The 16,651-nt window shown below is 38.4% G+C and overlaps 1 non-coding gene across 1 annotated transcript; it reads left to right on the plus strand.

The window, feature by feature from the left end:
• The first annotated feature begins 9,473 nt into the window (after positions 1-9,473).
• Positions 9,474-9,577, plus strand: LOC112715720 (small nucleolar RNA R71). Its single transcript, XR_003159929.1, has one exon. It is a non-coding gene; the product is annotated as a small nucleolar RNA R71 (small nucleolar RNA).
• Positions 9,578-16,651: the final 7,074 nt, after the last annotated feature.

The raw sequence follows: 16,651 nt of genomic DNA on the forward strand, positions 1-16,651 counted from the left end.
GACAACTTGATCTAGCCGCTTAGGCCTGGATTTACTTCCTTGGGCCCTTCTATCCATTGATGCTCAAAGCCTTGGATCCTCTTCACCCTTGCCTTTTGGTTTAAAGGGCTATTGGCTTTTTCTACCTTTTTTGCTTTTTTTTCACTGCTTTTTCTTGCTTCAAGAATCAATTTCATGATTTTTCAGATCAGCAATAATATTTCTCTTGTTCATCATTCTTTTAGGAGCCAACAATTTTAACATTCATAAAATTCAATATAAAAAATATGCACTGTTCAAGCATTCATTTAGAAGACAGAAAGTGTTGCCAGCACATATAAATAATTAGAATTTTCCTTATTAAGAACTTGAAAAAAAATTGCCTCTTTATTCTAAAAATCTACTATTTTATTCATGTTTGATGATGATGAGAAAAATAAATTATAACTTAATTGGGGATAAAATCAAAATAGAAATACTAATTACTACTACTCCTATATAGCTTCTAAGGTAACTTCCTAATAAGAACAATTATCACAGAGTTAAAGCTAAGATTAGGTCTCAACAACCTTTATTTTGGGAAATAGATGTTCCTCTAGTCTGTGGGGTGCTTGGTCCTTCAAGAGATAGCTTTTGACGCTTCAGTTCCTTCAAGTCACGCCTTTGCTCTTCTTGTTCCCCAAGCAGTTTGCAAAGCATGCTATTTTGATTTTTCTGTTCTTCCTTTAGTTGGTCCATAGCTTCTTGCAACTTGGTGACAGATGCTTCAAGACGCTGCCAGTATTCAATTTGAGGGATTTTCGGGAGGAATTCCTGTGCTTTCCTCTTGATGGGGTTGTCCTGCACTTGTTGTCCTTCCATTGACTTTTTGGTGATTGGTTGTTCAACTGAGATATACTCAGTTACTCCCATCTTCACCCCAGCATCTTTACATAGCATAGAGATTATTAAGCTTGGATAAGCCAATTTGGCATCTTTGGAGTTCTTGTTTACAATTGTGTAAAGTTCACAAGAAATCAGCTGATGAACTTCCACTTCTTTTCCCAACATAATGCAATGGATCATTACTGCTCTTTTGATGGTGACTTCAGAGCGGTTGCTAGTGGGCAGTATAGAACGCCCAATGAAGTCTAGCCAGCCTCTGGTGACTGGTTTGAGATCTTCTCTCTTGAGTTGATTTGGGACACCCTTTGTGCTGGTTGTCCACTTGGTTCCAGGGAGGTATATGTCCTCTAGAATTTTGTCCAAGCCCTTATTTGTTCTCATCATTCTCCTGTTAAAGGAGTCTGGGTCATTTTTTAGCTCAGGTAGCTTACAGACCTCCCTGATTTTGTCAAGGTGAATGTGAACAATCTTTCCTCTGACCAGAGTTCGATAGTCATAGAAGGCGGCTCCAACTAATATCTGCCTGTCTGTTTGCCATAGATTAAAGTAGAATTCCTGAACCATGTTCCTTCCCACCTTTGTTTCAGTATTAGCTAGGATTTCCTAGCTTCTGTTTTGAATTTGCTCTTGGATCTTCGGATATTCATCTTCTTTCAGATCAAATTTAACTTCCAGGATCACTGACCTTAGACCCATTATTTTGTAGTAATGGTCTAAATGTTCTTTGGTTAAGAAATTCCCTTGATTCCAAAGTGGTTTTGGACTATTCTCTTTCTTGCCTCTTGGAGTGGTTTGTTTTTCCTTAGGAGCTATGATCTTAGTGGGTGTTGGCTTAGTGATCACCGATAAACACACCAAATAGAGCTTTGCTTGTCCTCAAGAAAAACAAAAGGAAAGGAGAGGGATAGAAGGAGAGCCAATTTCGAATTGTGGAGGAGAGGAGGGAGGCCGAACGTGGATTTAAAGGGAAGGAGGGGTGGGTTTTCAAAAATTTTGAAAAAGATAAGATAGAAGATATGATTTGTAAAAGATAAGTATGATAGGAAAAAGATGTAATTTAAAATTGAAAAGTTATGGAAGATATTTGAAAAAGATAAATCTGAAATTAAAAAAAAGATTTGAGATGAATTTGAAAAGATAATTAAGTTTTGAAAAAGATTTGAAAAGAAGTTGGAAAGGATTTGAAAAGGATTTGTATTTATGAATTAAGATACATTTGATATCTTTGAAAAAGGGTTTGAAAAGTTAGGATTAAAAATTTTTGGAATTGAAGTTGAAAGATGAGAGTTTGTAACATGTTTATGCAAGAAATCATGAATTGAAACATGAAAAATGGAAAAAATTTGAGTTGAAAACGAATTCACCTCCTCCCCACAATCCTGGCGCTAAATGCCCAAACACTGCATGTTTTGGGTGTTTAACGCCCATTTGTATCTTCTCCTAGGCATTTAACACCCAGCTGTTACTTCTGGCTGGCGTTAAACGCCAGGAACTCCTTTGTCACTGGGCATTTTTCTGAACGCCCAGGACGCTGTAAATCTGGCGTTAAACGCCCAGAAGATGCTTCTTTCTGGCGTTTAACGCCCAGAAGATGCTTTTTTCTGGCGTTTAACACCCAGATGTCTATCTCCACTGGCGTTGAACGCCCAGTAGATGCTTCTTTTTGGCGTTCAACGCCCAAAACAGCTCTTACTGGCTTTTTCGCATCCGTAAGCATCTTTTTGCTATTTTATCCTCTGAAATCCTTCTATAACTCTGTATCATTCACTGAAATATATTATCTAATTTAAAATTTAAATTACAAATAAAATAAACTCATGACTGGGTTGCCTCCCAGCAAGCACTTCTTTATTGTCTTTAGCTGGACTATTACTGAGTTTTAATCAAGTCTCAGTTTTGAGCATTCTTGCTCAAAATTACTCTCAAGATAATGTTTGACTCTCTATCCATTAACAATGAACTTTTTGTTAGAATCATTATCCTGAAGCTCTACGTAGCCATATGGTGACACACCTGTAATCACATATGGTCCTCTCCACCGGGATTTCAACTTCCCGGGGAATAATCTGAGCCTAGAATTAAACAGCAGAACTTTTTGCCTTGGCTCAAAGACTCTGGATGACAGCTTTTTGTCATGCCATCTTTTTGCTTTCTCTTTATAAATTTTTGCATTTTCGAAAGCATTTAGTCTGAATTCCTCTAGCTCATTTAACTGGAGCAATCATTTTTCTCCAGCTAACTTGGCATCAAGGTTTAGGAATCTGGTTGCCCAGTAGGCCTTATGTTCCAGTTCCGCTGACAAGTGACAGGCTTTTCCATACACAAGCTGGTATGGAGAGGTCCCTATAGGAGTCTTGAATGCTGTTCTGTATGCCCACAGAGCATCATCCAAGCTTCTTGCCCAATCCCTTCTACGGTTAATCACAGTCCGTTCCAAGATTCTTTTAAGTTCTCTATTAGAGACTTCAGCTTGCCCATTTGTCTGTGGATGATATGGAGTGGCCACCCTGTGGCTAACTCCATATCGAACCAAAGCAGAGTAAAGCTGTTTATTGTAGAAATGAGCGCCCCCATCACTGATTAGTACTCTATGGATACCAAATCTGCTGAAGATGTGTTTCTCGAGGAATTTCAGCACTGTCTTAGTATCATTAGTGGGTGTTGCAATAGCTTCCACCCATTTGGATACATAATCCACTGCCACCAGAATATAAGTGTTTTAGTATGATGGTGGGAAAGGCCCCATGAAGTCAATATCCCATACATCAAACAACTCAATCTCCAAGATCCCTTGTTGAGGCATGGCATAACTGTGAGGCAGATTGCCAGATCTTTGGCAACTGTCACAATTAAGTACAAACACTCGGGAGTCTTTATAGAGAGTAGGCCAGTAGAAGCCACATTGGAGGACTCTTGTGGCTGTTCGCTCACTTCCAAAATGTCCTCCATACTGTGATCCATGGCAGTGCCAGAGGATCTTCTATGCTTCTTCTTTAGGCACACATCTGCGGATTACTCCGTCTGCACATCTCTTGTAGAGATATGTTCATCCCAAGGATAGTACTTTGCATCCGTGATCAATTTCTTTGATTGCTGCCTACTGTACTCTTTGGGTATGAATCTCACTGCCTTGTAGTTTGCAATGTCTGCAAACCATGGCACTTCCTGGATGGCATAGAGTTGCTCATCCAGAAAGTTTTCAGAGATCTCAGTAAGAGGGAGGGACGCCCCTTCTACTGGTTCTATTCGAGATAGGTGATCTGCTACTTGGTTCTCTGTCCCTTTTCTGTCTTTTATTTCTATATCAAACTCTTGCAGAAATAACACCCATCTGATGAGTCTGGGTTTTGAATCCTGCTTTGTGAGTAGATATTTAAGAGCAGCATGGTCAGTGTACAAAATCACTTTTGATCCTACTAAATAAGATCTGAACTTGTCAATGGCGTAAACCACTGCAAGTAACTCTTTTTCTGTGGTTGTGTAGTACTTTTGTGTGTCATTTAAAACACGACTGACATAGTAAATGACGTGCAGAAGCTTGTCATGCCTTTGTCCCAACACTGCACCAATGGCATGGTCACTGGCATCACACATCAGTTTAATGGTAATGTCCAGTCTGGTGCAGAGATGACTGGTGCTGTGACTAGTTTAGCTTTTAGAGTCTCAAACGCCTACAAACACTCCTTATCAAAGATAAATGGCGTGTCAGCAGCTAGCAGATTACTCAGAGGTTTGGCGATTTTTGAAAAATCTTTTATAAACCTCCTATAGAATCCTGCATGCCCTAGAAAGCTTCTGATTGCCTTAACATTAGCAGGTGGTGGTAATTTTTCAATTACCTCTACCTTAGCTTGATCCACCTCTATTTCTTTGTTCTAAATTTTGTGCCCAAGGACAATTCCTTCAGTCACCATAAAGTGACATTTCTTCCAGTTTAAAACCAGGTTAGTCTCTTGGCACCTCTTTAGAACAAGTGCTAGATGGTCAAGACAGGAGATGAATGAGTCTCCAAATACTAAAAAGTCATCCATGAAGACTTCCAGAAAATTTTCCACCATATCAGAGAAAATAGAGAGCATGCACCTTTGAAAGGTTGCAGGTGCATTGCACAGACCAAATGGCATCCTTCTGTATGCAAATACTCCGGATGGACATGTGAATGCTATTTTTTCTTGATCCTAGGGATTTATTGCAATCTGATTATAACCTGAATATCCATCCAAGAAGCAGTAGTATTCATGACCTGCCAGTCTTTCTAGCATCTGGTCTATGAATGGTAAAGGAACCAGTTCACATACGCCACCCTGTAACTGTTCTTGTAGGAACCAGTTCATTTTTTCATTATGAACCACTGTCATGCCCCCTTCTTAGTGACGACTTGGACAAGGCTTACCCAGGGGTTATAAGAAATAGGATAAATAATCCCAGCCTCTAGTAATTTAGTGACCTCCTTCTGCACCACCTCCTTCATGGCTGGATTCAGCCGCCTCTGTGGTTGAACCACTGGCTTAGCGTCACCCTCCAATAGGATCTTGTGCATGCATCTGGCTGGGCTAATACCCTTAAGATCACTGATGGACCACCCAAGAGTTGTCTTGTGTGTCCTTAGCACTTGAATTATTGCTTCCTCTTCCTATGGCTCTAAGGTAGAGCTTATGATTATAGGAAAGGTATCACCTTCTCCCAGAAATGCATATTTCAGGGATGGTGGTAAGGGTTTGAGCTCGGGTTTGGAAGGTTTCTCCTCTTCCTGAGGTATTTTTAGAGGTTCTATTATTCTCTCTGGTTCCTCCAGATCAGGCTGAACATCTTTAAAGATATCCTCTAGCTCTGATTCGAGACTCTCAGTCATATTGACCTCTTTTACCAGAGAGTCAATAATATCAATGCTCATGCAGTCATTTGGGGTGTCTGGATGCTGCATAGCTTTGACAACATTCAACTTAAACTCGTCCTCATTGACTCTTAGGGTTACTTCCCCTTTTTGGATGTCAATGAGGGTTCGTCCAGTTGCTAGGAAAAGGTCTTCCTAGAATGAGAGTTGCACTCTTGTGCTCCTCCATTTTCAGCACCACAAAGTCAATGGGAAAGGCAAATGGCCCAACCTTAATAATCATGTCTTCAATCACGCCTGATGGGTATTTAATGGAGCCATCAGCAAGTTGGAGACATATCTGGGTTGGTTTGATACTTGCCCCAAGATCACATAGAGCTTGCTTGGTATAAGTACCCTCTAATGTGCATGGTATCATAAAGCTTCCGGGATCTTTAAGCTTTTCTGGTAAGCTTTTCAGAATGACTGCACTCCATTCTTCAGTGAGGTAAACTTTTTCAATTTCTATCCAATCCTTCTTATGACTTAAGATCTCTTTCATGAACTTAGCATAAGAGGATATTTGCTCAAGTGCCTCTGCAAACAAAATCTTTATTTCAAGAGTCCTGAGATAGTCTGCAAAGCGGGCAAATTGCTTATCCTATTCCACTTGGCGGATTTTTTGAGGATAAGGCATTTTGTCTTTGTATTCCTCAACCTTAATTGCTGTAGTTTTATTACCTACAGATGTGGGTTGAGAAGCCTTTTTAGAGGGGTTGCTATCCGTACTTGTATGTGTCTGATCTCCCACTGGCATTTGAATGCCAGGGGTGGAAGCTGGAGTGGCATTAGACCCCAACTCCTTACCTGTTTCTGGCGTCTGAACGCCAGAACTGAGCTTCCTTTGGGCATTCAATGCCAACTTTTTGCCTGTTTCTTGCGTTTGAACGCCAGAACTGAGCATGGGTTGGACGTTTAACGCTAGCCCTTCACCCTTTTCTGGCATTTGTGCGCCATAATTATTCCTCTCTGGGCTCTTACTGTCCTTAGAGGGATTTTGGGTAGCAGTTTGTTCATTTCTTGACTTCTTGCTGCCTTGAAGTGAGGTATTTAATGTTTTCCCACTTCTTAATTGAAATGCTTGGCACTCTTCTGTTATTTATTTTGATAACTGCTGTTCTATTTGCTTCAACTGCACTTCCATATTCATATTAGCCATTCTTGTTTCTTGCAATATCTCCTTGAATTCGGCTAGCTATTTTGTTAGAAAATCTAATTGCTGATTGAATTCAGTAACTTGTTCTGCAGGACTGAGTTCAGCAGTTACTGTTTTAGCCTCTTCTTTCATGGAAGATTCACTGCTTAGGTACAGATGCTGATTTCTGGCAACTGTATCAATAAGCTTTTGAGCTTCTTCAATTGTCTTTCTCATGTGGATAGATCCACCAATTGAGTGGTCTAGAGAAATCTGAGCTTTCTTTGTAAGCCCATAATAGAAGATGTCTAACTGCACCCATTCTAAAAACATTTCAGAGGGGCATTTTCTTAGCATCTCTCTATATATCTCCCATGCATCATAAAGGGATTCATTATCTCCTTGTTTAAAGCCTTGGATGCTTAGCCTTAGCTGTGTCATCCGTTTTGGAGGGAAATATTGATTCAAGAATTTTTCTGACAGCTATTTCCATGTCCTTATGCTAGCCTTAGGTTGGTTATTTAACCACCTCTTAGCTTGGTCTTTTACAGCAAATGAAAACAGTAATAATCTGTAGACATCCTAATCTACTTCTTTATCATGTATTGTGTCAGCAATTTATAAAAATTGTGCCAAAAACTCTATAGGTTCTTCCTGTGGAAGACCAGAATACTAGCAACTTTGCTGTACCATGATAATGAGCTGAGGATTCAACTCAAAATTACTAACTCCGATGGAGGGTATACATATACTACTCCCATATGAAACAGTAGTGGGGTTAGCATATGACCCTAGAGTCCTTCTGGACTTTTCATTTCCACTTAGATCCATGATGGAGAAAAGGAGATGATGTGAATTTATTTTATTTATTTTATTATATAAGAAAAATAATTTTCGAAATAATAAAATAAAATAAAAACTAAAATACAAATTTAAAAAAATGTTTTATGAAGATTTTCGAAAAAGTGGAGAGAGAGAAAGTGGTTAGGATATTTTTGAAAAAAGATGTGATTTTTAAAAAGGATAATATTTAAAAAAATTTTGAAATTGAAATATGAATTTAAAAAAAAAATTGAAATAATTGCTTAAAAATAGTTAGAAAAGATAATTTTTTTATTTTTGAATTTTATTATGAAAGAGAAAAACACACAAAAGACACAAGACTTAAAATTTTTAAATCCAATGCTCCTTGTTTTCGAAAATTTTGGAGGGAAAACACCAAGGCACACCAAACTTAAAAATTTTAAGATCAAAGCACAAAGAAGACTCAAGAACACCTTGAAGACTCACAAGAACAACAAGAACAAAAGAAAGAACACCAAACTTAAAATCTTTTAGAAAACCAATTTAGAATTTTCGAAAACTAAAGAAAAATTAACAAGAAAACACCAAACTTAAAGTTTGGCATAAGTTTTAATCAAAGAAAAATTATTTTAGAAAAAGTTTTAAAAAGAAGATACCCAATTACCAAGAACACAAACCAATGCTCTAGCCAATTGAGCTATAAATGTAACGTGTTTTAAAGAGGTATCTAATGAGCAAGGGAGGTTCACCTTCCCAAGTCTCATTACCAAATAACTTGGCATTCAGCTTCATTATAGCTCCTAAATATTGAGCAACTTGCTCTCCAGTTACATCTTCATCCTTTTCAGAGGAAGAATAGTCTTCAGAGCTCATGAATGGCAGAAGGAGGTTTAATGGGATCTCTATGGTCTCTATATGAGCCTCAGATTCCCTTGGGTCCTCAATAGGGAACTCCTTCTTGCTTGAGAGACGTCCCATGAGGTCTTCCTCATTGGGATTCACGTCCTCTCCTTCCTCTCTAGGTTCGGCCATGTTGATTATATCAATGGCCTTGCACTCTCTTTTTGGATTCTCTTCAGTATTGCTTGGGAGAGTACTAGGAGGAGTTTCAGTGATTTTCTTGCTCAGCTGGCCCACTTGTGCCTCCAGATTTCTAATAGAGGACCTTGTTTCACTCATGAAACTTAAAGTGGCCTTAGATAGATCAGAGACTAAGTTTGCTAAGTTAGAGGTGCTCTATTTAGAATTCTCTGTCTATTGCTAAGAAGATGATGGATAAGGCTTAATATTACTGAGCCTATTTCTCTCACCATTATTAAAGCCTTGTTGAGGCTTTTGTTGATCCTTCCATGAGAAATTGGATGATTTCTCCATGATGAATTATAGGTGTTTCCATAAGGCTCACCCATATAATTTACCTCTGCTATTGCAGGGTTCTCAGGATCATAAGCTTCTTCTTCAGAAGATGCCTCTTTAGTACTGTTGGAAGCATTTTCCAATCCATTCAGACTTTGAGAAATCATGTTGACTTGCTGAGTCAACATTTTGTTCTGAGCCAATATGGCATTCAGAGCATCAATTTCAAGAACTCCCTTCCTTTGAGGCGTCCCATTATTCACGGAATTCCTCTCAGAAGAGTACATGAACTGGTTATTTGCAACCATGTCAATAAGTTCTTGAGCTTCTGCAGGCGTTTTCTTTAGGTGAATGGATCCACCTGCAGAATGGTCCAGTGACATCTTAGAGAACTCAGATAGACCATAATAGAATATATCTATCATGGTCCATTCCAAAAACATGTCAGAAGGACATCTTTTGGTCATCTGCTTGTATCTTTCCCAAGCTTCATAGAGGGATTCACCATCTTTTTGTTTGAAGATCTGAACATCCACTCTAAGCTTGCTCAGCTTTTGAGGAGGAAAGAACTTAGCCAAGAAGGCCGTGACCAGCTTATCCCAAGAGTCCAGGCTATCTTTAGGTTGAGAGTCCAACCATGCTCTAGCTCTGTCTCTTACAGCAAAATCGAAAAGCATGAGCCTGTACTTCATCAGTCTTAACAGTTGATGAGCGGATATTTTATACGCTTTTTGTGGGTAATTTCATGTAGATTTTAGTATGTTTTAGTTAGTTTTTAGTATAATTTTATTAGTTTTTAGGCTAAATTCATATTTCTGGACTTTACTATGAGTTTGTATGTTTTTCTGTAATTTCAGGTATTTTCTGGCTAAAAAAGAGGGAGATGAGCAAAAATCTGATTTAGGCTGAAAAAGGACTGCTGATGCTGTTGGATTCAGAACTCCCTGCAATCGGAATTGATTTTTTGGAGCTACAGGAGTCCAATTGGCACGCTCTCAATTAGGTTGTTAAGTAGACATCCAGAGCTTTCCAGAAATATATAATAGTCCATTCTTTGCGCGAAGATAGATGATGTAAACTGGCGTTCAACGCCAGTTCCATGTTGTAGTCTGGCGTTCAGCGCCAGAAACAGGTTGCAAGTTGGAGTTCAACGCCAGAAACAGGTTACAACCTGGCGTTCAACTCCAGAAACAGCCCAAGCACGTGAGAAGCTTAAGTCTCAGCCCCAGCACACACCAAGTGGGCCCCAGAAGTGAATTTCTGCACCAATTATCTTAGTTTACTCATTTTCTGTAAACCTAGGTTACTAGTTTAGTATTTAAACAACTTTTAGAGATTTATTTTGTATCTCATGACATTTTTAGATCTGAATTTTTATACTTTTCGATGGCATGAGTCTCTAAACTCCATTGTTGGGGGTGAGGAGCCCTGCAGCGTTTCGATGAATTAATGGAATTATTTCTGTTTTCCATTCAAACATGCTTGTTCCTATCTAAGATGTTCATTCGCGCTTCACTATGAAGAAGGTGATGATCCGTGACACTCATCACCTTCCTAAATCCATGAACATGTACCTGACAACCACCTCCGTTCTACATTAGATTGAATGAGTATCTCTTAGATTCCTTAATCAGAATCTTCGTGGTATAAGCTAGAATTGATGGCGGCATTCATGAGAATCCAGAAAGTCTAAACCTTGTCTGTGGTATTCCGAGTAAGATTCAGGGATTGAATGGCTGTGATGAGCTTCAAACTCGTGATTGTTGGGCGTAGTGACAGACGCAAAAGGATCAATGGATCTTATTCCGACATGATCGAGAACCAACAGATGATTAGCCGTGCTGTGACAGAGTATTTGGACCATTTTCACTGAGAGGATGGGAAGTAGCCATTGACAACGGTGACACCCTACATACAGCTTGCCATGGAAGGAGCCATGCATTTATGAAAGTGAGGAAGGCAGGAAGCATTATGTTACAGAAATTCAGAAGACAAAGCATCTCCAAAACTCCAACATATTCTCCATTACTGTGTAACAATTACTCCTTTTACACCCTTTTATTTATCGTTTACAATCGAGGCTAAAGAATCCTATTGGTATCCTAACAAAGATTAATAAGATAACCATAGGTTGCTTCAAGTCAACAATCTCGTGGGATTCGACCCTTACTCACGTAAGGTATTACTTGGACGACCCAGTGCACTTGCTGGTTAGTTGTGCGAGGTTTAGAAGAATTGTGATTTTCAATTTCGTGCACCAAATTTTTGGTGCTGTTGCTAGGGATTGTTTGAGTTTGAACAACTGACGGTGAATCTTGTTGCTTAGATTAGGAAAAATTTATCTTTTTTACTAGAATTGCATCTTTTATTATTCCTGTTAAAAATTTTTTTAAAAAAAAAACAAAAAATATTATTTTTCTTTAATTGAATTTTCATATTTTTTATGAGTTTAGTGTCATGTTCTAAATTTGGTGTCAATTGCATGCTTTTCTTTGTCTCTCAATTTTTCGAATTGCATGTTCTTGTTTTTCCTTGATCTTCAAATTGTTCATGTTAATTTTTCTTGTTTGATCTTTGGTTTGTCTTGTTCTGTGTGTTTTCGTGTTTTCTTCAAATTGGGTATCATCTTTTTAAAACTTTTTTCAAAAATAATTTTTTCTTTGATTAAATTTTGTGCCAAACTTTAAGTTTGGTGTTTTCTTGTTAATTTTTCTTTAATTTTCAAAAATTTATTTTAGTTTTCCCAAAAATTTTAAGTTTGGTGTTCTTTCTTTTGTTCTTGGTGTTCTTGTGAATCTTCAAGGTGTTCTTGAGTCTTCTTTTGTGTTTTGATCTTAAAATTTTTTAAGTTTGGTGTTCCTTGGTGTTTTCCCTCCAAAATTTTCAAAAACAAGGAGCATTAGATCTAAAAATTTTTAAGTCTTGTGTCTTTAGTGTGTTTTTCTCTTTCATCATAAAATTTCAAAACAAAAAAATATATCTTTTCCTTTAATTATTCATTATTTTCAAATCCTTTTGGTTGACTTGGTCAAATTTTTTTAAATCATATCCTTTTCAAAACTTCCTAACCACTTTTTCTCTCTCTTCAATTTTCAAAAATTATATCCAAAAATTTTTCAAATCTTTTCAATTAATTAATTATTTTTGTTTTCAATTTTTTTATTTTATTTGGTTTTCTAATTTTTGAATTTTTATTTAATTTTTCATTTATTTTATTTCATCTTCCTTTTAATTTTCGATATTCAAAAAAAAAATTTAAATCCACATTACCTCCTTTACTCCAACATGAACCTAAGTGGAAATGAACGGTCCAGAAGGACTCTGGGGTCATATGCTAACCCCACTACTACGTTATATGGTAGTAGTATCTATATACCCTCCATTGGAGTCAGTAGTTTTGAGTTGAATCTTCAGCTCATTATCATGGTGCAGCAAAGTTGCCAGTATTCCGGTCTTCCACAGGAATAACCTACAGAGTTTTTGGCACAATTTTTACAAATTGCTGACATAGTACATGATAAGGAAGTAGATCAGGATGTCTACAGATTATTACTGTTTCCATTTGCTGTAAAAGACCAAGCTAAGAGGTGGTTAAATAACCAACCTAAGGACAACATAAAGACATGAAAACAGCTGTCAGAAAAATTCCTGAATCACTATTTTCCTCCAAAACGGATGACACAGCTAAGGCTGAGCATCCAAGGCTTCAAACAAGGAGATAATGAATCCCTTTATGATGCCTGGGAGAGATACAGAGAGATGCTAAGAAAATGCCCCTCTGAAATATTTTCAGAGTGGGTGCAGTTAGACATCTATTATGGGCTTACAGAGAGAGCTCAGATTTCTCTAGACCACTCAGCTGGTGGATCTATACACATGAGAAAGACAATTGAAGAAGCTCAAGAGCTCATTGATACAGTTGCCAGAAATCAGCATCTGTACCTAAGCAGTGAACCTTCCATCAACGAAGAGGCTAAAACTGTAACTGCTGAACTCAGTCCTACAGAACAAGTTACTGAATTCAATCAGCAACTGGATTTTCTAATAAAATAGCTAGTCGAATTCAAGGAGATACTACAAGAAACAAGAATGGCTAATATGAATATGGAAGTACAGTTGAAGCAAACATAACAGTAATTATCAAAACAAATAACAGAAGAGTGCCAAGCAGTTCACTTAAGAAGTGGGAAAACATTAAATACCTCACTTCAAGATAGCAGGAAGCCAAGAAATGAGCAAACTAACCAAAATCCCTCTGAGGACAGTAAGAGCCCAGAGAGGAATAATTATGGCGCTCAAACGCCAGAGAATGGGTGGAAAGCTGGCGTTGAACGCCCAAACCTTGCTCAGTCCTGGCGTTCAACGCCAGAAACAAGCAAGGAATTGTCGTTGAACGCCCAAAGGAAGCACAGTTCTGGCGTTCAGACGCCAGAAACAGATAAGGAGTTGGCGTCTAACGCCACTCCAGCTTCCAATCATGGCATTCAATTGCCAGTGGGAGATTAGACACATACAAGTGCTGATAACAACCCTTCTAAAAAGGCTTCTCAACCCACATCTGAAGGCAATAAACCTGCAGCAACTAAGGTTGAGGAATACAAAGCCAAAATGCCGTATCCTCAGAAACTCTGCCAAGAGGAACAGGATAAGCAATTTGCCCGCTTTGTAGACTATCTCAGGACTCTTGAAATAAAGATTTCATTTGAAGAGGCACTTGAGCAAATACCCTCTTATGCTATGTTCATGAAAGAGATCTTAAGCCATAGGAAGGACTAGAGGGAAATTGAGAAAGTTTACCTCACTGAAGAATGCAGTGCAGTCATTCTGAAAAGCTTACATGAGAAGCTTAAAGATCTGGGAAGCTTCATGATACCATGCACATTAGAAGGTACTTGTACCAAGCAAGCTCCATGTGATCTTGGGGCAAGTATTAACCAAATACCTGCAGCTACTATCAAAAAGCTTGGGTTGACTGATGAAGTTAAACCAACCCGGATGTGTCTCCAACTTGTTGATGGCTCCATTAAATACCCATTAGGCGTAATTGAAGACATGATTGTCAAGGTTGGGCCATTTGCCTTTCCCACTGACTTTGTGATGCTGGAAATGGAGGAGCACAAGAGTGCACTCTCTTTCTATGAAGACCTTTCCTAGCAATTGGACGAACCCTCATTGATGTCCAAAAAGGGGAAGTGACCTTGAGAGTCAATGAGGACGAGTTTAAGTTGAATGTTATCAAAGCTATGCAACATCCAGACACCCAAAATGACTGCATGAGCATTAATATTATTGACTCTCTGGTAAAAGAGGTCAATATGACTGAGAGTCTCGAATCAGAGCTAGAGGATATCTTTAAAGATGTTCAGCCTGATCTGGAGGAACCAGAGAAAATAATAGAACCTCTGAAAATCCCTCTGAAGGTTATACCTTTCCTCTGAGCGGATATTTTATACGCTTTTTGGGGGTAATTTCTTGTAGATTTTAGTATGTTTTAGTTAGTTTTTAGTATAATTTTATTAGTTTTTAGGCAAAATTCATATTTTTGGACTTTACTATGAGTTTTTGTATTTTTCTGTAATTTCAGGTATTTTCTGGCTGAAATTGAGGGAGCTTAGCAAAAATCTGATTTAGGCTGAAAAAGGACTGCTGATGCTGTTGGATTCTGACCTCCCTGCACTCGGAATGGATTTGTTGGAGCTATAGGAGTCCAATTGGGGCGCTCTTAATTGGTTTGGAAAGTAGACATCCAGGGCTTTCCAGCAATATATAATAGTCACATACTTTGCGTGAAGATAGATGACGTAAACTGGCGTTCAACGCCAGTTCCATGTTGCAGTCTGGCGTTCAGCGCCGGAAACAGGTTGCAAGTTGGAGTTCAACGCCAGAAACAGGTTACAACCTGGCGTTCAACTCCAGAAACAGCCCAGGCATGTGAGAAGCTTAAGTCTCAGCCCCAGCACACACCAAGTGGGCCCCAGAAGTGGATTTCTGCACTAATTATCTTAGTTTACTCATTTTCTGTAAACCAAGGTTACCAGTTTAGTATTTAAACGGCTTTTAGAGATTTATTTTGTATCTCATGATATTTTTAGATATGAATTTTTATACTCTTTGACGGCATGAGTCTCTAAACTCCATTGTTGGGGGTGAGGAGCTCTGCAGCGTCTCGATGAATTAATGCAATTATTTCTGTTTTCCATTCAAATATGCTTGTTCCTATCTAAGATGTTCATTCGCGTTTCACTATGAAGAAGGTGATGATCCGTGACACTCATCACGTTCCTCAATCCATGAACGTGTGCCTGACAACCACCTCCGTTCTACATTAGATTGAATGAGTATCTCTTAGATTCCTTAATCAGAATCTTCGTGGTATAAGCTAGAATTGATGGCGGCATTCATGAGAATCCGGAAAGTCTAAACATTGTCTGTGGTATTCTGAGTAGGATTCAAGGATTGAATGGCTGTGATGAGCTTCAAACTCGCGATTGTTGGGCGTAGTGACAGACGCAAAAGGATCAATGGATCTTATTCCGACATGATCGGGAACCAACAGATGATTAGCCGTGCTGTGACAGAGCATTTGGACCATTTTCACTGAGAGGATGGGAAGTAGCCATTGACAACGGTGACACCCTACATACAGCTTGCCATGGAAGGAGCCATGCATTTATGAAAGTGAGGAAGCATTATGTTACAGAAATTCAAAAGACAAAGCATCTCCAAAACTCCAACATATTCTCCATAACTGCGTAACAATTACTCCTTTTACACCCTTTTATGTATCTTTTACAATCGAGGCTAAAGAATCCTATTGGTATCCTGACTAAGATTAATAAGATAACCATAGCTTGCTTCAAGCCAACAATCTCCTTGGGATTTGACCCTTACTCACGTAAGGTATTACTTGGACGACCCAGTGCACTTGCTGGTTAGTTGTGCGAGGTTGAGAAGAATTGTGATTTTCAATTTCGTGCACTAACAGTCTCACAGATCTGCAAGAACTCAGTCAAGAACTGATAAGGATCTTCTGATGGAAGTCCATGAAACTTGTAGTTCTGTTGTATTAGAGCAACTAATTGAGGTTTCAGCTCAAAATTGTTTGATCCAATGGCAGGAATTGAGATGCTTCTTCCATCAAACTTGGATGTAGGTGCAGTATAATCACCAAGCATCCTTCTTGCATTATTGTTGTTGGGTTCGGCTGCCATCTCCTTTTCTTGTTCGAAAATTTCAGCAAGGTTGTCTCTGGATTGTTGTAATTTAGCTTCTCTTAGTTTCCTCTTCAGAGTCCTTTCAGGTTCTGGATCAGCTTCAACAAGAATGCCTTTTTCCTTGTTCCTGCTCATATGAAGGAGAAGAGAACAGAAAAAGAAGAGGAATCCTCTATGTCACAGTAAAGAGGTTCCTTATTATTAGTAGAAGAAGAAAGGGGATAAAGAAAGGAGAATCCAAACACAAGGGTGAGGATAAGGGCAGTGATTTGAGATGAAGAGAAGTGTTAGTAAATGAATGAATAAATAGAATAAGATGAGAGAGAAGTTTTTGAAAACAATTTTGAAAAGGAGTTAATGATTTTCGAAAATTAAGATAAGAAATAAAATTAAAATTAAAATTTA

This window comes from Arachis hypogaea, chromosome 1 (assembly GCF_003086295.3).
Source record: "Arachis hypogaea cultivar Tifrunner chromosome 1, arahy.Tifrunner.gnm2.J5K5, whole genome shotgun sequence".
In the NCBI taxonomy this organism is placed as follows: Eukaryota; Viridiplantae; Streptophyta; class Magnoliopsida; order Fabales; family Fabaceae; genus Arachis; species Arachis hypogaea.